Here is a 24,366-nt window from a genome sequence, read left to right on the forward strand (position 1 = left end):
AAGAGAGACAATGATTCTTGTAGAAGGTCATCACCCAAGCCAAGGAGGAGCCTAAGAGGAGTCTTCCCACGTTCTCAGGTGTTGAAATGAGTAAAATATGGTTCTAGGTTTGAGGTTTCACTTAAATAGAGGAAGGAATATCCAAAAGCATCTTTTTTCTTGAATCTGGGCTTGTTTGGTCGATGCCTTTGGTTGATGGCATCAACCAAAGAGGATCGACCAAAACAGGTTTCAGCAGAAAATCCAGAAATAGTTCAGCAACTTTGAATAGAAATTCAGAGGGCTATACGGGGTCAAATTGAGTGAGATTTTCTTCTAAAAGTCAATAAAGAAGTCTAGTTTCCAGAAATACATTCGGATCAAGCATGGGAGTTCATTAGGTCCACCAACTAAGCTCACCTTCTTCGATGCACAAGCAGGATTTGCCAGACATAGTTCAGCAACTTCGGACAGGGATTTGGAGGGCTATATGGGGTCAAATTGAGTGGGGTTCTCTCCTACAAGTCCATCAAGAAGTCTAGTTTTAGGAAATACCTTTGGATTGAGCACAAGAGTTCATTAGGTATTTCAAATAATTCACCCCTCTTAGGTGCACAGATTCAAAACTAACACTGACAATGCTCTCAAGTGAGGGGCATCATCGTCAATGTCCATGGGCTTGGGCTCTGGCACCAAATCATCAACCAAAAGGGTCCACAAGTCTCTTTTCCCCCCACTTTGGGTCTTTGGACCTACAAACATAACAGATTCCGGGCCGGGTCAAGGTTAGGATAAGGCCGGACATTACAGATCTACCCTAAGGGAAAGGTCTGGCATGACTTCCTAAGGCTTTGAAAGATAATAACACTTAAATCAAGGTCCAACTTTAAGGTCTAACATCAAACGAGTCTTTCTTCACCCAAAACAAATAGAGTGTCCTGGCTAGGTTTGGGCCGGATTTTACATTCTCCCCCCCTTAAAATAATTTCGTCCTCGAAATTGAGAGAGTATTAGGCTTTCGAAAGAGATGGAGATACATTGCTTTTACCTTGACTTTCTTCTCCCAAAATCTACAGAAAATAAATAACAATAAGTCTTTTGTAAGAAAACAAGGAATAAATCTAACATGCCTTGAAATCAAATCGAAAGTATGATCATGGCTTCATGAAGACTTCACAAGGATCATGGCAAAGATCAATATGAAGATCATAAAACCTTAAGAATGACAGGAGATTGTAGAAGAGATGGTTGCAAGGATGCAACATCTTCTTCTAAATCTCAATCACAAAGAATAAAACATGGTAAGAGTAGATCAATACAACATAAGAGAGATTACTAACCTTTGATTGAGGAACAGGAGATGAAAGCTTGAAGTCTTGAAACAATTAGAAGGAATAACAAATCAAGAAGGTCACACTTGATTTCTCTTTGAAATCATCATGTGGAGAGTTCACAAGGTTATAGGGTGTATGGAGATCCACTCTAGAACAACAGGGATAGAAGGATTAGTCATGGGAATGACTTAAGATCACTCTCCTATCAAAGGGAATAGAAGGCACAAGAAGAAATAGTAGAGAGGAAAGATCAACTTCGGGGTAAACTTCTACCAATCAAAACTAGGCAACTCATACGATAGAGAATAAATCGAATAGTGCATATGGTATGTATGCTTTTGGCACAGTAGCAAGGTTAGGATTAGGTGGGATTTCACAATTATGACTATTGGATGACATACTTAGGGAGTCTAGATTGCATGGCTAGGTACCCTACATGCTACTACCCTTTCGGTATGGGAATTGAAGCCGGATGACCCGTGATAATAGTGATGCGACTCTGTTTCATCCTACAACGGTAACCATTCAGTGCGGAGACTCAGTAGTCCACTATTGATCATACAATGGAAGGGTTTCATATGTTAGGGTTTGGGCTTATGGACATCCCGGAGTGGCTAGGGAGTCGGGAGGGGTCATGAGAGCATCCACGCCAATAATATGTGGGTGACCATAGGGTTAGGGAATGGAGTCCAATAGCGGTAGCCAGTCTGTGAGGGTTCTCATTCCTAGGTTGAGAAGGATACAGAACCGAGTTGGTTGGTGCTATAGGCGAAGTATCTGGACTTTATGTAGTATGTTACCGTATGACCTTGCATTGGATTAGAAACCCCGACATGCGCAGTACTCATGCCAATGGTCTTGGTAAGAGAGTGTTGACTTAAACCCCAGCCATGGTTGACTGATGAGGACTGAACCCCTTTACCCGGGATCCCAATAGAGGTAACCAGTCTGTGAGGGATCAGAGTGACTAAACCTACTCAGAAGGGGGCTGATGTTATATCTTAAAGCATGTCAACTGTCTAGAGACTTGCATAGTTAGATCTTTGTAGCATTCATATTATTGCATATCATTCATTTCATATATGCACTGCTGATTGTGTTGACATATGTATGAGAAATGTGTTATCCTTACCGAGTTCGTCAGAACTCATTCATTTCTTTGTATGTTTTATTATACTGTATTGATGGTAGCGCGTTGGAAACCGGAGAGGTACCGCATGGGTGCAATATCCCATATGAAGTAGATGTGGCACCGTCAATGGGAGACAGAGATTTGGTCCACGAAGCTTCCTAGATGCTTGGAGTGCGCTTATAGCACCCAATGATGGCCGAAGAAAGCAGATTGTCCGACATTTTGAGAAATCCTTGGAAAAGAACTGGAGAACTCCCTTTCTTGCTATTTTAGAAGACAAGACCATAGCTTTAGAGAAAGAAACTGATTTAGTTTATTTTATTTTGCTTCCACTGAACTCGTTAACTTTTGAATCTTGATTACTTCCATTTGATTCCTTTCTTTGATTTATTATTGGAGTATTTGGACTCCTGTAATTCTTTTCATTAATTATTTGCTCTTGCTCTTGCTCTTAATTATATATTTCTTGCATTTATTATTATAGATGGTAATACCGTGGATCTTGTGACAGATCACACTGACGGATTGTCGGGCGGGTAACCGAGACCGGCGGGTGGGGTGTGACTGATTCTTACTTGCATACTTATATTAGGATTTCATCAAGACCTCGTGTCTTGCCTAGTTTCATCCTCCTTAGTACTTCTTTTACTTCGAATATTGAAATTCTCCGCACATATGTTTGAAAATTGGTGCCTTGGTGAATGGTGTAATTGCTCGAATCACAGGTGCTTGAAGTACACCAAAGTTTAAAGTCATCCAACTCTTTAGCTTTTTTACCCTTCCATCTAGTCTCTTGAATGCAAGCTATGTTAACCCTTTGTTGGTGCAACCTAGAGGGGGGGGGGTGATTAGGTTGTACCTCGTGGATTATACTAAATTCTTGGTTTGATTGCAATTTCAAGGTAAATTGACATTTTAAGCGAAATCTAATAAGACAAGCAATCACAACACAGAATTTATAGTGGTTCGACTCTACGAGTCTACTCCACTCCTCTCTTAGCCTCAAGAGAGTATTCCACTAATGAATTTCTTTCAATACAATGGGTAGAGAGTCAAACCCTTACAATCTTTGTTACGGGGCAAGAGTACCCTTTACAATCTTTGTTCATGGGCAAGAGCACCCAAGTAATCTTCGTTCAAGGACAAGAGCACCCAAACAAAAAATTCTAATCAACCTAGACTAGAATTCAATAATCAATTCAAATACAAGAAGTGTTAGATATTACCTAACGAGGAGAGTGACACTTTACCCCTTGTTTGTGAATGATGCAATGAATGAATGAATCAAGAACAACAGTGCATCAATAAAGACTCTAATGGCCTTCAATAACTCCAAGCTTTGCTTTAGTGAACTTGCTTATTAACTTTGGAATATCCCTCAAAGTTGAATGGAGTTGGGAAGATAGTAATGATGCTAAAACACCAAGGATTGGCTCTTTCACTTGTGAGTGAGTATATGCTTGATGGGGGGAGAGGAATAATTCTAAATGGGGGTGGTTGGGCTTTTATAGACCTCAATTCAATGCCCTCCCCATTTCCCCAACGGATATAAAATCTCAGCGAGATTTTACTCCAGTGCCCAGACGGTCAGCCGTCTCAAAATTATTCGTTGAAACACAGCTGTAGAGAATATCCGTTTAAAACTAGCCGTTATACTCAAGTTAGGGCCAGACAGTCAGCCGTCTGCCCAAATGGTCGTCCGTCTGGCTTGGACTAGCCCAGACGAAAATTTCATCTGGCCTTCTGTTTCTGAGAAACTTAGAAAACACATAACAGACGGTCGACCGTCTGAGCTTTGTTCTGCTGAACAACTTTGGGGCTGGGACATGGCTTGGGTTTTTGGACTTTTTGGTCAACCCTAAGCATTGTACACCTCACTAACATGTCCTAGGTCACTCTAGTAACATGAATTACATATGATTGATGCATTTACATTAATGTGTATGCGAGAGTGTCCTAAGCCCTAATTCAGCCTAAGTCTTGATCGTCGACTTGATCTTTGACTTGATCTTCGGCTTAATCTTGAGCAACGGTCTTGATACTCATCTTGACTTTGGTTCTTTGTCTAAAATGATTAGAGTCAAGCTGGACTCTCCGGTAATTCTTTGATCCGGTTATTTTTCAATGAGGTTCACTGTAGTGGTGAGTTGGACAAAACATCTACATGGAATCATTAGTAGAGTGTTTGTCATCATCAAAACTGATTGGAGACCGATGTGGCAAATGCGGAATGTGAATTTTAAAAGTAACCGCAAGCGCACGGTATCGTGTAGCTAACGGGTCGATCTCAGGGAGATATGCCACTTATAATTCAACTTCTTAATAGTAATGCGAGAGTGGAATGATTCAATTTTTGTTAACTAATTAACTAAACTAAACGATCCTAATCTATACGTCTAATGCAATCGAATTGAAACGAACAATAAATTAAACACAATCAATGCATAAATAAAAGACAGGAAAATGCAGATGCAACACCACCCGTCACCAGAAGCAGAGGCACGACTGTAGGCTTGCTCCGGTTATGTGGTCCGAGATTATGAATGAATAGGCAGAAAGTAAATAACAAAAAGTAAATAACTGAAAGTAAATAACAAAAAGTAAATAACAGAAAGTAAATAACAAAGCAATAAACAAAGCAATAAAAGGAAAAGGAAATAACTAAAATGCAGATGCAACACCACCCGTCACCAGAAGCAGAGGCACGACTGTAGGCTTGCTCCGGTTATGTGGTCCGAGATTATGAATGAATAGGCAGAACAATAAATAATGCTGAAAGTAAATCCTAAATTAAGAATATGGAGGGGTAGATAGAAGTGGGAATGGAGGGAGGAGAGAAGATTAATAAAGAAAAATTACTTACTTGCGAATTGAACAAATGATTCGAATCTCAACCAACCCTAACAACCAGATCTAGATCTAGAATGATCTAAATCTGCAATTGCTAGACCCAGAGAAAAACGAATCTAAAAACTTGAAACTTGAACTTGAATTGCATCACATAAAAATTAAATCTAAACATTGAATCTAGAAATTTAAAATCTCACAACTGCAAGCAAAGAAAACTAGAGAAAACCTTAATAAACTAAAGAGAGAAGAAAGAATGCTTCTACTAAGCTCTAAGACACGTCCTCCTTTGATGGAGTAGGCTCTCCTTTTATAGAGTTTACATGAGATATAAAGCACGGCTGAATTTGAATAAAACTCAGGGTTTCTATCTAACTCATCCAATTAGGGTTTTGACGTACTAATCGCGCCGACTTAGAGAGATCAGATGCATAATCCCACCGTTGGATTTGAGGTTTAAGTAGTCGTGAAGCTCTCCTCCAAAAATCAGCACGATCGGACATCGGATGACCGTTCGATGAAGGGTTTGATCGAAACTGGACAGAGGCATTCAAAAACGGGATTTTTGCTTCATCCTTATCTGAATATAATTCTTTTTCCTCTTTTTCTTTCTTTAATCAAATCCCAAATAGAAAATAAGATATTGAGGTATGCAAGGACTCTTTTCCATCTGGACTCTCTCAATAATATCTCTCGTAGATTTGATTTAAAATCTCAGCCGTAGATCAAATTTGCCTTCTTTATCTCTTCAATATTTCGGAGTTGGCCCGTAATCACACATCTCTAGCCCATCATGCTCCAGATCAGGCCCATTTTCGCATTTGAGAATTTGAATGGACTTCTTGACGTGTGAAATAGCATGATTCAAGCCCAAAACTCCAAATATTTGCTTAAGTCTTGAAAAATCCTAAAATCTGCAAAAACAACATAAAACCCAAGGTAACTCCATTCTAAGTGTATAAAATGCATGCTTTATGCCCTAAGATTTCACACATAAATGTGTTCATCAGATTCCCCCACACTTAGATTAAGCTTGTCCTCGAGCAAAAATTAAAGAAAAATACAAATGCAGATAAGAAACTACTGCAACAAAATAAATTCTAACTCACTTTCGTAGGAATCACGATTACACTTAGCATGTGCAACAGGCCTTTAAACCAATAGGTTACCCCTAGAGGACGAGTTTTGTCTCGTGGATGTTTGCAGTGAATGTACATCCAAAATTCCAATTTTAGCTCAAAATAAAACATTGCAAATTCCAACTCTAACAATTGGTAAGTACTCATATAGGATCAATAGCTATGACAATTTTTCTCACAATTGATTTAAGATCCCCCACACTTGAACTTTATTACCCCATATTGATTCTTGAGACTTAGCATATATCTCAATCAAGGACTCACCTTATATCTTTCAAGTACACCTCTCCTTTAAGTAAAACCACTCATAAAGTAAGGGGACATCTTTAGCAAGTAATGAAGTTAATGGTCTGGCTATCTTGCTAAAATCCTTTATAAAGCGGCGGTAAAAACCAGCATGACCTAGAAATGATCTAACATCCTTGACACTCTTAGGTGATGGTAAATTAGAGATAAGATCAACCTTAGCCTTATCAACCATAATTCCTTCCTTAGAAACAATATGACCTAAGACTATTCCATTCTTCACCATGAAGTGACATTTCTCCCAATTAAGAACTAAATTTTTGGCCCTACTACGTTCAAGAACTAAGCGGAGATGGTGAAGGCAATCAGAAAAGGTAGACCCATGAATAGAGAAATCATCCATAAATACTTCCAAATAATCCTCTACCATATCTGAGAATATGCTCATCATGCACCGTTGGAATGTGGCAGGAGCATTGCATAACCCAAAGGGCATGCGTCGATAGGCATATGTTCCATATGGGCATGTGAATGTGGTTTTGTCTTGGTCTTCGGGTGCTATAGGGATTTGATTATAGCCAGAATAACCATCAAGGAAACAATAATAAGCATGGCCGGCTAAACGTTCTAACATTTGATCAATGAAAGGCAAAGGAAAATGATCCTTATGAGTGGCTGCATTAAGCTTCCGGTAATCAATACAAACACGCCAACCAGTTTGGATACGAGTTGGGATGAGCTCATTGGTAGTAGATGTAACTACTGTGACTCCAGACTTCTTAGGAACAACTTGGACTGGGCTTACCCATCTGGCTATACGATATGGGATAGATAATCCCATTATCCATGCATTTCAACACTTCTTTGTGAATGGCTTCTTTCATCACAGGATTAGCCCTTCTTTGGGGCTCCCTAGAGGGTTTGGACCCATCAATCAAATTTATATGATGTTGAACTATGGAGGGACTAATTCCTTTAATGTCGGTCATTTGCCAACCTATGGCTTCTTGATTGTCTTTAAGCAAACTAAGAAGCTCATCCTCTTGGTCTTTGGTAAGATCAGAGGCAATGATTACAGGAAGAGTTTTATTGGAGCCTAGAAAAGCATACCGAAGAGTCGAAGGCAAAGGTTTCAATTCTAGTTGGGGGGCCTCAACCACAGATGGGACAGGAAGATTTCTAGACAGCTTACCAAGTGGTTCATTAAATTGTTGCAAGCTCATCATATCAGAAAAAAAATCACTCCCTATATCCTCTAGTTCTTCCAAACAAGTGTAAAAATCATCCTCAAAACCTTTTTCAATGGAGAAATCAATATCATTAGAATTGCTTTGCAACATACTAATATTCTCAGAAAAGTTTGGTTGTTTCCCCAACCTAAAGACATTGAACTCAATGGATGTATTCCCAAATGATAACTTCAAAAGACCATTTCGACAATTAATAAGAGCATTGCTTGTAGCTAAAAATGGTCTCCCTAATATCACAGGAATTTGATCCTTAAGATTTGTGACTGGATGTGTGTCTAAGACAATGAAATCAACAGGAAAAACAAATTCTCCTACTTGAATTAACACATCTTCAATTATTCCATTGGGTATTTTGACAGATCTATCAGCCAACTGGAGAGTAACCGAGGTTGGTTTGAGTTCCCCAAGACCCAATTGTTTATAAACAGTATACGGCAGTAAATTAACACTAGCGCCCAAGTCTAGTAAAGCATGTTCTATTTTCTTATCACCAATAATACATGGAATTGTTGGACTTCCTGGATCTCTATACTTAATTGGGACTTGTTCTAAAAGGATTGAACTCACATTTTCTGTTAGAAAGGCTTTCTTTGGGACATTCGTGGTTCTCTTTTGAGTACACAAGTCTTTAAGAACCTTAGCATAAGAAGGGACATGAGAAATAACATCTAAAAGTGGAATGTTGACACTCACATTTTTGAAAACTTCTAAAATTTTGTCAACATTTTCATTCCTTTTGGTACTTGCTAATCGGCTAGGAAAAGGGGCCTTAGGTACATAAGATCTCTCATTTGAAGTTTGTTCTTTTCTCAAGGTTTCAGATAATGATTCATTAGACTTAGGTACCTCTAAAGCAATTGGTTCCTCCTCAACTTCTAAGGGTTCTTCAGACAAACCCTCATTAGGAGATACTTGAACATTCTCCGCACCACGATGGTTACTAATTTTGCTCTGGTCAGTAATAGGAGATTCACCTGTTAAATACCCTTTTCCACTTCTCAATGCATACACAGAAGTAATTGGCTCTAAAGAAGAAGTGGTTTCAACTTGGTTGACTTGATTTGGTGGCTTTTGTTGAATCTGAGTCCTAGGATTTAACTCAGGCTGGCTAGGCATTTTACCTTTTTCTCGCTCAGACAAAGCACTTGCAAGAGTGGAAATTTGTTTTTCCATATTATGCATAGAAATCATGAAGGTGCTGGAAAGTACTTCCATATTCTTCTCTAAGGTAGAAAGATGAGAAAACTTTGGATTATTACCTCTATTGAAACCAGGTGGTGATTGATTTTGTGCAATATGAGGCATACGAGGCACAATAGGTGGATTGGCAGGCCTAGCTAAATTGGCATTCTGAAAATTAGAGGCTTGAGGGAACTGGACATTTGGATTATAAGAAAATTGGGCATTTTGTTTTTGAGGGGCACCAAATTGATTTTGTGTGGAATAATTGCTTAATCCATTTTGGTTTTGCCCTTGAGACCATGAAAAGTTAGGATGATTCTTCCACCCAGGATTGTACGTGTTACTGTACGGGTTTGGAAACATTGCACTGACATTCTCATGTTGGTCTCCAGAATAGCTAGGACATTCCTCAATTACATGTGTAGGAGACTGACACCATGCACACATAGCAATAGATTTGTCAATAAAATGTGCTTGACTTGGTGGTGCAGCTTTAACTACCAAAGTCTCTAACTTTTTTAAAATGTTATCTATTTGTACTTCCTTATGAATTTGGCTATCAACAAAATATCCCCTACTAGTCCTTTCAGACTCTTGGGTTGACTCCCATTCTCTAGTTCTGTTTGCTAGGTCTAAAAGAAAATTCCAAGCTTCGGAATCATCAGTGAATGATGTAAATCCTGTGGGGCACATTGATTCTAAAAGTTGCTTTGTTTGGTAATCGATACCCTCATAAATTATTTGGCATAAATGCCATAATTCTATACCATGGTGAGGGCATTCTTGGAGAAGGCTTTGAAACCTCTCCATTACCTTAGCAAAAGACTCACTGGGTTTCTGACGAAATTGAAGAATATCATTTCTTATTTTATTCGTCTTAGAGAAAGGAAAGAATTTTTTCAAGAAGAGCACAGTAAATTGTTCCCATGTGATAATGCTATCCCTAGGTAAGCTATAAAGCCACTTTTTAGCTTGATCCTTTAATGCAAATGTAATGAATCTTAGTCTTACAGCATCATCAGTGAGCTGTTGTACCTTCATAAGGACACAAACCTCCTCAAACTCCCTAAGGAACAAATATGCATCTTGATCAGGTAGCCCATGAAATTGGGGTAACATAGATAGATAATGAGATTTGAGCTCAAAATTATTACCCCTCACTTCAGGTAAACGTATACAAGAAGGTTGTGCGAGATCGGGTAGGATAAAATCTATCCCTAAGACTCTTAGGTGGAGGTGGTGGAGGTAGACCTTCCATGGTCAAGTTAGACACTCGGACAATTCTATTTGTAGAATCACGAGTCCAGACACACATGCACTAACCACTTAATGCAATTAATGACTCTTATGAAAGAAAATAAATAAAGTAACTAAAGAATAAAAGAAAAGAAAATAACAAAAATGAAGGGAAAGTAGTGAATTTCCCACCACAAAGATTGAAACAATGATTCCAAAGCTGTAAGGTTGCCGTATAGTTGAGCGCTTATAGGTTTGATGCAAGGGAATCCGTATAGTCTTCGGAGCCACCTACAATCGAATCCTGGGGATTCTGCAGTAGAGTGGGGACTACTATACGTTTTTGTTTCTACTCAAGTTAAGAGTAATATCTTTGAATTTTTAAATTTTATTTTATTTTATTTTATTTATTTTTTTTTTTTTTATCACTTCGATTTACCTAAGAATGAGAAAAACAAAGTGGACTAATACCTCCCCGGCAACGGCGCCAAAAACTTGTCTGTGAATTTTAAAAGTAACCCATAGCGCACGGTATCGTGTAGCTAACGGGTCGATCTCAGGGAGATATGCCACTTATAATTCAACTTCTTAATAGTAATGCGAGAGTGGAATGATTCAATTTTTGTTAACTAATTAACTAAACTAAACGATCCTAATCTATACGTCTAATGCAATCGAATTGAAACGAACAATAAATTAAACACAATCAATGCATAAATAAAAGACAGGAAAATGCAGATGCAACACCACCCGTCACCAGAAGCAGAGGCACGACTGTAGGCTTGCTCCGGTTATGTGGTCCGAGATTATGAATGAATAGGCAGAAAGTAAATAACAAAAAGTAAATAACAGAAAGTAAATAACAAAAAGTAAAGTAAATACAGAAGAGTAAATAACAAAGCAATAAACAAAGCAATAAAAGGAAAAGGAAATAACTAAAATGCAGATGCAACACCACCCGTCACCGGAAGCGAGAGGCACGATCGTAGGCTTGCTCCGGTTATGTGGTCCGAGATTATGAATGAATAGGGCAGAACAATAAATAATGCTGAAAGTAAATCCTAAATTAAGAATATGGAGGGGTAGATAGAAGCGGGAATGGAGGGAGGAGAGAAGATTAATAAAGAAAAATTACTTACTTGCGAATTGAACAAATGATTCGAATCTCAACCAACCCTAACAACCAGATTTAGATCTAGAATGATCTAAATCTGCAATTGCTAGACCCAGAGAAAAACGAATCTAAAAACTTGAAACTTGAACTTGAATTGCATCACATAAAAATTAAATCTAAACATTGAATCTAGAAATTTAAAATCTCACAACTGCAAGCAAAGAAAACTAGAGAAAACCTTAATAAACTAAAGAGAGAAGAAAGAATGCTTCTACTAAGCTCTAAGACACGTCCTCCTTTGATGGAGTAGGCTCTCCTTTTATAGAGTTTACATGAGATATGAAGCACGGCTGAATTTGAATAAAACTCAAGGTTTCTATCTAACTCATCCAATTAGGGTTTTGACGTACTAATCGCGCCGACTTAGAGAGATCAGATGCATAATCCCACCGTTGGATTTGAGGTTTCAGTAGTCGTGAAGCTCTCCTCCAAAAATCAGCACGATCGGACATCGGATGACCGTTCGATGAAGGGTTTGATCGAAACTGGACAGAGGCATTCAAAAACGGGATTTTTGCTTCATCCTTATCTGAATATAATTCTTTTTCCTCTTTTTCTTTCTTTAATCAAATCCCAAATAGAAAATAAGATATTGAGGTATGCAAGGACTCTTTTCCATCTGGACTCTCTCAATAATATCTCTGTAGATTTGATTTAAAATCTCAGCCGTAGATCAAATTTGCCTTCTTTATCTCTTCAATATTTCGGAGTTGGCCCGTAATCACACATCTCTAGCCCATCATGCTCCAGATCAGGCCCATTTTCGCATTTGAGAATTTGAATGGACTTCTTGACGTGTGAAATAGCATGATTCAAGCCCAAAACTCCAAATATTTGCTTAAGTCTTGAAAAGTCCTAAAATCTGCAAAAACAACATAAAACCCAAGGTAACTCCATTCTAAGTGTATAAAATGCATGCTTTATGCCCTAAGATTTCACACATAAATGTGTTCATCAGTTTACATTCATGTTCATTGTGTACACAAAGTCAATAAAGATAAAGCTAAACAGAATCAAACTTATTACTAATTTGGGGGGTTTTTTTTGGTTTTGGTGGTTGATTAATATATTTTTTTACTTTTGTTTGTGGGTTGTGTATCCAATGTCAATGGCAGTCATATCTTCATTTTAATTCCTTAAGAATGATAAGAATGCTCTCCCTAAAAGGCTTTTGGATTTTTGAGAACAATGTTTAACTATGAGAAACAGTTGGAGCAGTATGGCTGCAATTCCATGGCTGTGATGGTAGGGTTCTTCTCAGTTTCTTCAGTTTTAGTTCGTGGAAGTGGATTTTCATGAATGGGTGATAAGAATGTACTAATCCAATCCAAAATTTAATATGGAAACCAAGAAATTAACAAAGATATCTGGCTTTAATGGCGCCAGTCACCCCCACAGCTTTCAATGTAGCTCCTCAGTTGTAGGTTGCTCAAAATCCTCACATATACATTAGGTACCTTGTCCTCTCAATTTCCCCCCTATTTATTACCCCTCAACTAACCCTAACACTCTTGCTTTTCCACATGGCATCATCCTAGGGCCCTAACACTACTGGCCCCTTAAAATTCACCTTGTCCTCTAGATGAATGTTGCTTGTGTCTAAAAATGCTACGCAAGTGGACGTGTCGCAATCAAGTAGTAAATAATAAGTAGAGTATCGATCCCACGGAGAATTTTATCTTTAACTTTCAATGTAAAAGTAAAACTGATTTAAACAAGATTCACAAGATTGATTCGTGATTGATGAACTAAATAAACAAATGACAGGTGTTAAACGAGAAAGTCTAAATGGAAAACAAGCAATAGAATGAACTTTAATGAATGAAATGAGTGTTAGGAATCAATTTCCCTTCCCCTGAATTTATAATGCAAGTCCTATAGCAATACTATAGCCCAAAGTATATCAAGAACCTGGAATGAAATGACATAATGGTATTTTCCAATACACATATGCATTAACATCCTAATTCAAAATCCTCATAATCCTATGGAAAAATGAAATGAGAATGCAACTTATACCCGATCCCAATCATGGCAATGTGGGGTAAGTGAGTATTCCTACCCAACCTGTTAATCAGCTAAATCCAATAAAGATTAAGCTAACCCGCACTATTCAGTAATCATCTAGACTCAATTAACTTTCCAGTTAACTAAATCACAGCATTCATTCATGAAAGTTAATCAACAAATGAAATTAATCAATAACTAACATGCTGAATTCATTGATAATAGATTGTATTGTAGTACAACTAAAGAACATTGAATAATTACAACTCAAAATATAGGTTCAGGTACGCTTATCATCCTAACACAGAAGAACTTAGCTCATAGCAGAAATCAAAAGCACAGAAATATATATAGTCATCAACATCATTCATCTTGAGTATAAGAAGATAGAATAAAACTTAATACAAAACTAGGAGATGCAATGCTTCCACACAAACTCCAGTCTTCCTCTCCAGCAGGTCTCTTTCTCCAGTAGCTCTATTTCTTTGCCCCGAGTTCAGCTTTTCTGATTCTCTTTCTATCCTCTTCTCCTCCTCTCTCCCGCAGCCCTTTTTCTCTTTCTTCTATAAATGTCTTCCATCATTAGGGTAGAACCTGGCTGTAGGATTAGAACATCCCCCTTGAGATCCAAGGCTGAGAACATTCACGTTTTTACAAGAATAAAGTCCCCTTTAGTTAGCCCTTTTTTGTCATTTCCACATGAACTCAATCTGGGAATATTCTGCTCCATGATGCTGCAGCAATCTTTCAGGCAAAGTTAGAGGACATGTTCTTCTTCTATTATGGGTCTTCACCTACATTACTAGGAGAAAGAGGGTTAATGAAATTCATCTATTAATCTGAAGAGAAATTCATGCAAGAGTGACAATAATGACCTTTACAAGATTCAAAATGTTAAGACTCACTAAAACAACATCTAATGACTATTAACACTAAAACAAAGATAAAATACTCTTAAATCAAGCCATCTCAAGTATAAAATTATCAAACTTAACTCTATTTCATAGAGTTATCACACCCCCAAACTTAAGACAATGATTGACCTCGAGCAATAAAGAAAAATGAAAACACAAACTAACTGCTAAGGAAGCATTAAGAGAACAAAAGAAAAGAAAAGCAAATAACCTGGCCTAATCATGCAATATGATGGGTGTTAGACAGAAGTTGCCTCTCAATCTTTTTCTAATTTTTCATATCCAACACTTCTTGCCAATAACAATTAGATGTCATACTTTATTCATAAGGATGCCCTCAAGTGTGTGTGTGAAAATTAAGAATCTTGCCCCAAATTACCCTAATCCAGTTGAATCATGGTCATCAAGTTTAGTTCATTGATCTTATATGTTGACCAAATGATTACCTCTCCACTAATTAGGGACCCATATCCTTTTAAACCCCAAAAACTTGTTTCACAATATTTTGAGCATTTGACCCCCAAACTTATTCTTTATGAACCATTTTTTATTATTATTTTTTTATATGCTGCTGAAGTCATCCTGCCTTTTTACGCGAATATCATTCATTTGTGATGAAGATACCCGATTACTCAACAAGATCACAAACAAAAGTGCCTTTGCATGCTCATATTTCGGCCACTGTTGACGTAAAAAATACACATGGGTTACATGCATATTCCCGGTTATTAGGCTGCCCAAAATAGTGGAACATTATTCTCTTCTTCTTTTTATTTATTTATTTATTTTACTTTTATCATGTTCATATTCCAGGCCACTGTTGATGTCAAAAATACACATGGGTTACATGCATATTCCCGGTTACTAGGTAGCCCAAAACAACGGAGCATTATTCTTGTGGGAGAAGGGAGGGGGTCAAAACTCAGCCAACTTACAATGCACAAATTTCTTGGAAACACCCAAATGGGGACCCCTAATGTGTAAGTCTCAAGGCTCTCATTCAACCAATTCTAAAATCCTAAACTTTCACATTGGTCCAACTTTTCACAGGTTCTCCAGAGCTTGAAACATCACTTGGTGCTCAATGATATGATACCACAAAAATGAGTAAATGTAGACATCATATCATTATAACAGACTTGTGCTAAGATCTCCAACAAAATCAAATCAAGAAGCATTGACATTCTTATTAACTAACTACCATCCAAATTACATAATAGCATAGATTGACTACACAACACATTTACAAACCAAAAAAAAGAAAAAAAGAAAAATCTATTGACAATGCTTCAGCCTCAAACAGTAGAAACACCACAAAATAGACTAACTCAACAATAACAAAATAACAAAACCCTGACTCTAAAATGCTGGACAGCAACTCAGAAATTCTCAACTAGAACAACAAATTCAGCATTTAACATGAACCACAACAGAAAGTTAAAAACAATTAAGAAACTAAGAACATCTAGAAAATAAAGATGACAAGATGAGACATGCAATGATTGGGACAGGGCAAAGCACACCCCTAAACTGAAAATGAGTAGTGTCCTCACAGTGAATAAAAAAAAAAAAAAAAAAAAAAAAAAAAGAAATAATGGAAAAATAGAGAAAACGAAGAAGTGGAACAGGACATCCTTGAACTAGCTACTGATATGCTTCATCATAGGGAATGTGGTTCCCTTTGTTGCCATAAGGATGTTGGTGGGAAAAGCTGGGAAAGACGTGAACCGGGTGTTGTTCATCCTCAAGCGCTCGGTCACATGCAGCCACATAAGACCAATAATCAGTGTGTTGGTCACGACTGATTTAAAGTTACAGCATTAGGTGAAACTGAGTGATTTCCATGAGACTAATGCGCTGCTCCAGTTGAGCGTAAAGAGAGTTAGAGGCACCGGGGGTGGAAGAAGGGGGTGAAATGGCCTCGACAGCATCAGGAGGTGGTGCACTGGAGGTGGTAGCTGTAGCAGTAGGAAGCATGCATGGAATAATGTACCATGTGATGGCACCCCTGTTAGGTGTGCGGGTATCAGTATTTTGCACAGGAACATTGTGAGCCAAACACAAATCAGTAACTAACGAAGGAAATGCTAAACTACCACCCTGCTTAGTTGCACAAGCACAAATGGCCTCATGAATGCGGTGACAGCATTAAGCGTGTTTGTAAGAAGTGGTACCAGATTTTGGCCGCGGGTTTCAAGGACTGGCGGGTGATAGTTAATGCCCCTTGGGGGGGATTCAGACCAGTCCGTGCTAGGAGAACATAAGTCAGGGAGAATGTTATGCAAGGCAATAGGGTCTGCCGAAGCAAGATGGGCAATGTGCTCATCCTCTACATTCTCCAAACCATAAAAGGCATTAAGGGTTTGACTAGCAATAGGTACCTAAATCCCCCTAACATAAACCCGGTCCTAAGGTGAGGCCATGAGATTAGCATAAAATTCATAAACTTGGGACGGGATGTATGCACCAGGATGGTTGCAAAATTGTTCCCATTTATGCCTAGCTATGATGGAAGTTATGAATGGAAAGCCCTGTGCCTCAGTGGGAGTTAATTGAAACCCCTTTCTCCGGTAAAATATGCTTTTGGGAGATGGATGTGAAGCGGGCCTCAACCGTGGGAGACTCAAAAATATGGGGAGCAATGGAAGCACTAGAACTAGGGTCTAATCTGGCCTTCTTCTTAGGGGCCATGACTGAGGGAGTGCAAGTGGATGGTGTAGAGCAGGGATAAACAAACAAACACAAGGAAATAGACAAACACAAACACTGCAAGCTAAACAAGGCTAAGATACTGCTGAAAATAACCACAACAACCAAACAAACACAACAAAACAATGATTATAGGGAAAACAAAAACATTAGAGGAGAAAAACAAACAAAAACAAAAATGAACAGAGAGAAGTGATTAAACAGTAAAAAAAAAATTTCGCAAGTGATTTTGGCTCCACGGATCAGAAGAAAATTTTCATAAAACAAAACACCTAAAACACCTAAAAATTTCTTCGCAAGTGTTGTTGGCTAAAAATCTGAAAAAAACAGAGCACTAACGAAAACAAACAAACAAACTAACAAAAAAACAAAAACAAACACACCAACCACAACAACAACAAAAAAAAAAAAAAAAAAAAAAAAAAAAATTGAACAGAGAAGAATAAACAAACACAACAAACAAAATAGGGAGCAAATGAAAAGAGAGTGAGAACACTTAACTGATGTTGTGGTGTAGTGAGGCTGGAGTGCAACTGGCGTAGCCCTAAGCATACAAAAATCGCATGTACCCTGGTACAACAAGGGTAGTCCACGGAGAGGTGAATCGACGGTGGAATGTGGGAGGAATTTAGGGTTTTGGTGGGGTAGGCACTATATGTGAAGAAGGAAGCACAAGGGTGGGCAAAGGTAGGTAACGGTGAAAATGGAGGTAGAATGTGGTTGAGAGCAGAGGAGTGAGGAAGAAATGCAGAGGAATCGCAGGTGAGAAGATGAAGGTGCGTAGGTTTTGTGATGGGTTTTGGGTTTCTAAAAAAATTGGTTCAATGGTTGGGTGGTTTAAAATAGGTTTGGGTCAGTATGAGTCAATAGTGGTTTGAGATGGTTTAAAGGTATAGGAATTATGGGTTGGTTGGGTTTGAGGTCAAACCGGGTTGGGTTAGTGGTTTTATCCTTGCTGTAGAGTTGCTGCAGCATTGCTGTGGCATCGGTCACATAATGCATTGTTTATTAGAGAATGCAATTCTAGTAGCTGGTTAATAAAACTTTGCTGTAGCAAAGATGAAGCAAAGATGCAGCAAAGATAGCTAATTCTCCTGGGAGCTGACATATGCTCTGTTTCTAGTTAACTGGATTGTCTAAGGTAGCAAAACACCTACTCATTCTTTTTGTGTTCCCCACGCTCCCTGCAAATCAAAAACATATGTCATCTAGTCATCTTCCAGATTTATTATCAAGTGAAGATTAAGATAAAATTGTAAACTACCCACAAACTTTATTAAACACCTAATTAACTAATGACCAATCAACATTACTAAAAAAAATTAAATTGGGTGGCCTCCCTTTTTAGGCATCTTGGAGGATGATTGAAGATTTGTCACGCTCCACTGGTGCACCCCAATAATGCTTGATCCGTTGCCCATTCACCAGAAATCGCCTGTGAGAGCTTCCTTCTTGCAATTCCACAGCTCCATGTGGAAAAACTGTAACTATTGTAAATGGACTTGACCATCTGGATTTAAGCTTTCCTGGGAACAGTTTAAGTCTTGAGTTGAATAGCAGAACTTGTTGGCCTGGTTCAAATACCCTATTCAAGATTTTTTTTATCATGCCATTTTTTAACTTTTCCTTATAGAGCTTGGCATTCTCATATGCTTGAAGCCTAAACTCATCAAGTTGATGGAGCTGTAGCGTTCGCTTTTCACCAGCCAAAGTAGATTCAAGATTGAACTTCTTAATTGCCCAGTATGCCTTATGCTCTAGTTCCAAGGGTAGATGGCGAGCTTTTCCAAACACTAATTGATATAGTGACATTCCAAAGGGAGTTTTGTAAACAGTTCAGTAAGCCCAAAGGGAGTCATCTAACCTGATAGACCAATCCTTCCTTGTAGGACAGACTATTTTCTCCAAAATCAACTTGATCTGCCTGTTAGAAACTTCAGCTTGTCCATTTGTTTGGGGGTGATAGCTTGAAGCAACCTGGTGATGAACCCCATACTTAGACAATGAAGCTCCAAGATACTTGTTGCAAAAATGTGAACATTCATCACTGATTATGGCTCTTGGTGTACCAAATCTGGTGAAGATGTTCTTCTTCATGAATTGAATAACCACCTTGGCATCATTAGTTGGACAAGCAACAACCTCCACCCACTTGGATACGTAGTCCACTGCTACTAGGATATAAAGATTTCCATATGAAGGAATAAAAGGCCCCATGAAATCAATTCCCCAAACATCAAACAACTCTACTTCCAAGATATTGGTTAAAGGCATTTCATTCCTTTTAGAGATGTTTCCCACTCTTTGACATCTGTCACATTTTTAAATGAATTGATAGGCATCTTTGAACATACTTGGCCAATAAAACCTCAATTGCAAGACCTTTGCAGCAGTCCTATCACCTTGGTAATGTCCACCATATGGGGAGTCATGGCATTGTCTTAACACATCCTCTACTTCTACCTCAGGGATACAACGCCTCAACATCTGATCTGCACATAACTTGAATAAAAATGGTTCATCCTAGAAGTACCTTTTAACCTCATGTAAGAATTTCTTCTTTTGTTGAGTATTCATCATAGGAGGTAGAAGTCCGCTGGCCAAATAATTAGTAAAATCAGCATACCAAGGTGTTTGTGAAAGGGAAACAGCAAAGAGTTGTTCATCAAGGAAGACTTCTTTAATTTCACATTCAGCTTCTTGGTTTGGATTTTCCAATCGAGACAGATGTTAGCTACTTGATTCTCAATCCCCTTTCTATCTTTTATCTCCTAATTGAACTCTTGAAGCAATATGATCCATCTAATCAGCCTTGGTTTAGCATCCTTCTTTTGTACCAAATATTTTATAGCTGAATGATCTGTGAACACAATAACCTTAGCCCCCACTAGATAAGCTCTAAACTTATCAAATGCAAACACAACTGCCAAGAGTTCTTTTTCAGTGATAGTATAATTCAATTGTGCTCCCGATAAGGTCCGACTAGCATAATAGATTGAATGGAATACCTTATTCTTGCGCTGTCCCAAAACTGCTCCTACAGCCCAATCACTAGCATCACACATGACCTCAAAAGGAATAGACCTATCCGGTGCCACAATGATTGGTGTGGAGATTAGCTTCTTCTTCAACTCTAAAAATGCTGTCATACATGCTTCATCAAAGCTGAATTGACTCTCCTTTTCAAGCAAGCTGCACAATGGTTTAGCTATTTGAGAAAAGTCATTTATGAACCTTCTATAAAACCCAGCATGGCCAAGAAAACTTCTGATCCCTTTCACATTTGATGGTAGTGGCAATTTTTCTATTATAGCAACCTTGGCTTTATCAACTTCTAGACCATGTTTGGAAACCTTATGCCCAAGGACAATCATTCTTTAACTATAAAATGACATTTTTTTCAGTTGAGGACTAAGTTGGTTTCCTCACATCTCTTTAAGACTTTTGCCAAGTTATTGAAGCATTCAACATATGTTTCTCCAAAGACAGAAAAATCATCCATAAACACCTCAACAAAATTTTCCATCATATTAGTGAGAATAGCTATCATACACCGTTGGTGATCGTGTCACTAACCAATCAAAAATAAAATCCTATACTAATCTAGCAAGCAGAAAGTACGGGGTCAAACTATGGGGAACTAAAAGGCTAAGTCAGTAAGATTGAATTCAACAAAACTAAATTTGAACTAAATCTACTAATTAATGCAAAAACGTTAACTATGAATACGTGAAGATCTTTGGGATTTCGAATCCCCAATGCTTTTCTCTGACCGATATAACTCTACACTTCAAAGCAAATTAGGGATGGTCTTCCTAGAAATACCCTATCTTTGCAAGACTATAGTCCTTTGCCGAAGCTTGGCATGCTTAGTTTGCTGAGCTATAGAACATCTTTGGCCAAACTCAAACACAATCAACTAGAAGATATAGAACAATTAAATTAATGAAATAAACATGATTCATCTACATCCCAAAGAAAAGGAACTAGCTACTCATTATCACAAAGTTCATAAGAAAAATAAAGATGAAACATAGGGAGAGTGAGAGAGAGAGAGAGAGAGAGAGAGAGAGAGAGAGAGAGAGAGAGAGAGAGAGAGAGAGAGAGAGAGAGAGAGAGAGAGAGAGATGTGGTCTTCTTCTTCAGCAATGAGAGAGATGAGAGCCGCATTCGCCATCTTCCCCTTCTCTGTGGTTGGCTTCTCTTTTATGTCTCCCGCACACAATGAATCCATTCTCTTTACCCGTCGATTTGACCTTTATTCTTTCGGAGTTTGGAAAAACTCAAAACTGGAAAGTTGTAGATATTTTCAATATCGTTCCATAGCATCTTGAATCACCGCAATCCAGCTCATACGATAGAGATATGCCCAAAATACTGAAGGTAGGTCTGTTTACCCGATTTTCAGATTTATTACCAATTTTGTTCCTTAGACCTCCACCTGTTTCCAATTTGGCTAAGATCTCACTTTTCATGATTTCTTGGGCAGCAAGATTGAATGCCATGATTTAAAGTCCACCAATATCTAATATATTTGCCAACTTTACTCCATATTATCTCTAATATCTAAAATCACCTTATTCCTGAAAAATACACAAAAATACTCAATTAGCTCTCTTCAATTAAATAAGTATGGGGAATTAAATCAAATAAATAATGGTAAATGCATGCTTATCAAATACCCCCACACTTGAGTGTTTGCTAGTCCTCGAGCAAAATGAAACAATAAATGCAATATGGGAAATTAAGAAAGAAAAACCTAACTCACTTTCGTAGGAATCACGGTTGCACTTAGCATGTGCAACAAGCCTTTAAACCCCTAGGTTACCCTAGTGGACGAGTTGTGTCTCGTGAGTGTTTGCAGAGAATATACACACAAAATTCTTAAGTGCTCTTCTAATTATTCTGGTAGTAGTAAGAGTAAAAAGATAGATTCCAAGACAAAGACACTCCACTAAAAATTAAAGGGAATATAGGCACCCCCACACTTTAAGCTCTTTACACCCTCTCTTGAGTCTAGCTCTAGGCAAACAATTCAATCGAGAAGTCTCCTCTTATCTTCAGTCTACCAGTTCACCCTCAAATAAGACTAAACTAGGTACCAAATAATACCAAGAACTCAAGATCTAAGCAATATTGACCTTCTTTGACATTTCACCTTTATAAGCACATTACTTCACTTCTTTCTTTAATGCTCACAATTCTAGTCTGTGCAATGTCTTGCCTCTTAAGCTTTCTAGATGGCCTATGTAACGAGTGTTGGGTCAGCCACTCTGAAGTTAGATGGCCTTAAGGGACTAGGTGTAGAATACCCCTCGAACTTACTTACTCAAGCCAACTAGGCTACAGAGCACGCAACAGTAAAACCTAACAACAAACAAAGAAAAGAGAAGAAAAATAACAAGAAATCTAAATGTGAATGGTGACTGCTCCAAAGAAGTGGAAAAGTCCAACAATGAGTTAACTTCCTCAATATTTAGGTTAGATTCCCCAAATGGCAAGTAATGTTGTAGGGGATCATCAATAAGAATGTTTGGAATATAATCAACCACTACCTCATCAATAAAGTTAATCGCAAAGCACTCTTCACCCCTATTTGGGCTTAATGATGCATTGGAGATGTTGACTCTAAGTTTCTTATTGCCAAAGGATATGTCCATGACACCCGATCTACAATTGATGCAAGCATTCGCAGTGGCTAAAAAGGGCCATCCAAGAATGACTGGTGGTAACTTATTGGTAGTTGTATTATCCATATCTAGGATCAAAAACTCAATAGGAAAATATAGATCCTCAACCTTTACAAAAATGTTTTCAAGTAGCCCACGGGGTCGTTTGGTTGAACGGTTTGCCAATTGTAGAATCACATTAGTGGATTTCAAATCTCCTAGACCAAACCTATCATGAACTGAACTGGGTAAAATATTCACACTGGCTCCCAAATCAAGCAATGCTTTACTTATGGATAAATCTCCAATGACAAATGAAATTAAAGGTGTACCTGGATCTTTAAGTTTAGGGGGCAGTTGGTTGGAAATTACCGAGCTGACTTGTTCAGTTAGGTGCATAGTTTTACGTGTTTGAGTCTTCAACTTACGCTTTTGGGTGCACAAATCTTTTAGAAATTTAGCATAAGCTGGGACTTGCTTGATAGCATCTAATAGTGGGAGATTGATACGAACTTGTTGGAATAAATCAATCATCTCTTGCATCTTAGCATTCTTTCTAGAATCTGGAATCGAGGACTCAAGAGCTTCAGGGAAGGGGGCTTTGGGAGTGTAAGATTTAGGAGTAGGACCCTCTACAATCGGAATGTGCAACCCCTTACAAGGAAATTGATGGGGAATACTCACAGGTGGTGTTTCTTTACTAGGCTTGTGTGCATCATTGCCAGTCTCATGGGTCAAATCAACCTCTTCTCGACTCTCAAGATCAATGGGCAATGGCTTAGGAGTAGGCAAAGGTGCATAATATTCCTTCCCACTGTGTGTCACAACAGAGACTACTTGGACTTGTTCTTTCCTAGACCCAATTTGATGATTACGGTTACCTATTGGTTGACTAGGTAACTGACCAACCTCCCTCCTACTGATGGCATCAGCTAGTTGACCAAGTTGGGTTTCCAATTTGTTAATGGACTGAGAATGGGAATGCAACAATTAAGTGTTTTGCTCTAATCCACTAAGTGCTTTTAGTACCTTAGCCTCAAATGATGAATTATGTGAGGGTTGTGAAGATGATGGTTGCTCATTCCTATAGGCATTTTGGTGCATATTAAATGGAGGTGGCCTATAAGGTATTTGATTAGAGGGATTGGGCATTGAGTTTTGCCATGAAAAATTGGGGTGGTTTCGCCATCCTGGGTTGTAGGTATTGGAATATGGATCATTGCCCAATTTAGAGACTCCTTGGGCCAAATGTGCATGCTCCTTAACAAACTAAGGGTATTGTGTAGCCAAACAACAATCAGTGACATGATGGGATAGGCTAGAACATAAAACACATACTTCAATCTGATTAGGTGGAGAGAAACTTGTAGGAAGTGGAGATGGGGTTTGTTGTCCTAATGACAAGAGATGGTCCAATTTCTTTGATAGCAAGTCAACCTTAGTGCTCATCTCAATGGTAGGATTGATCTCATAGAGACCGCTCCTCTTTGGTTGCCCAATGGATGGAATCTCAGTCCTAGCTGCTGAAGCATGGTGTTGGGAGTCACT

At 38.3% G+C, this 24,366-nt stretch overlaps 1 non-coding gene across 1 annotated transcript; it reads left to right on the forward strand.

Moving 5' to 3' along the window:
* Nucleotides 1-9,872: 9,872 nt before the first annotated feature.
* On the forward strand, nucleotides 9,873-9,979 carry LOC149005224 (small nucleolar RNA R71). Its single transcript, XR_016170005.1, has one exon. It is a non-coding gene; the product is annotated as a small nucleolar RNA R71 (small nucleolar RNA).
* The last annotated feature ends 14,387 nt before the right edge of the window (nucleotides 9,980-24,366 follow it).

The sequence above is a fragment of the Hakea prostrata genome, chromosome 9, assembly GCF_041222555.1.
Source record: "Hakea prostrata isolate BN-2017 chromosome 9, UWA_Hpros_2, whole genome shotgun sequence".
In the NCBI taxonomy this organism is placed as follows: Eukaryota; Viridiplantae; Streptophyta; class Magnoliopsida; order Proteales; family Proteaceae; genus Hakea; species Hakea prostrata.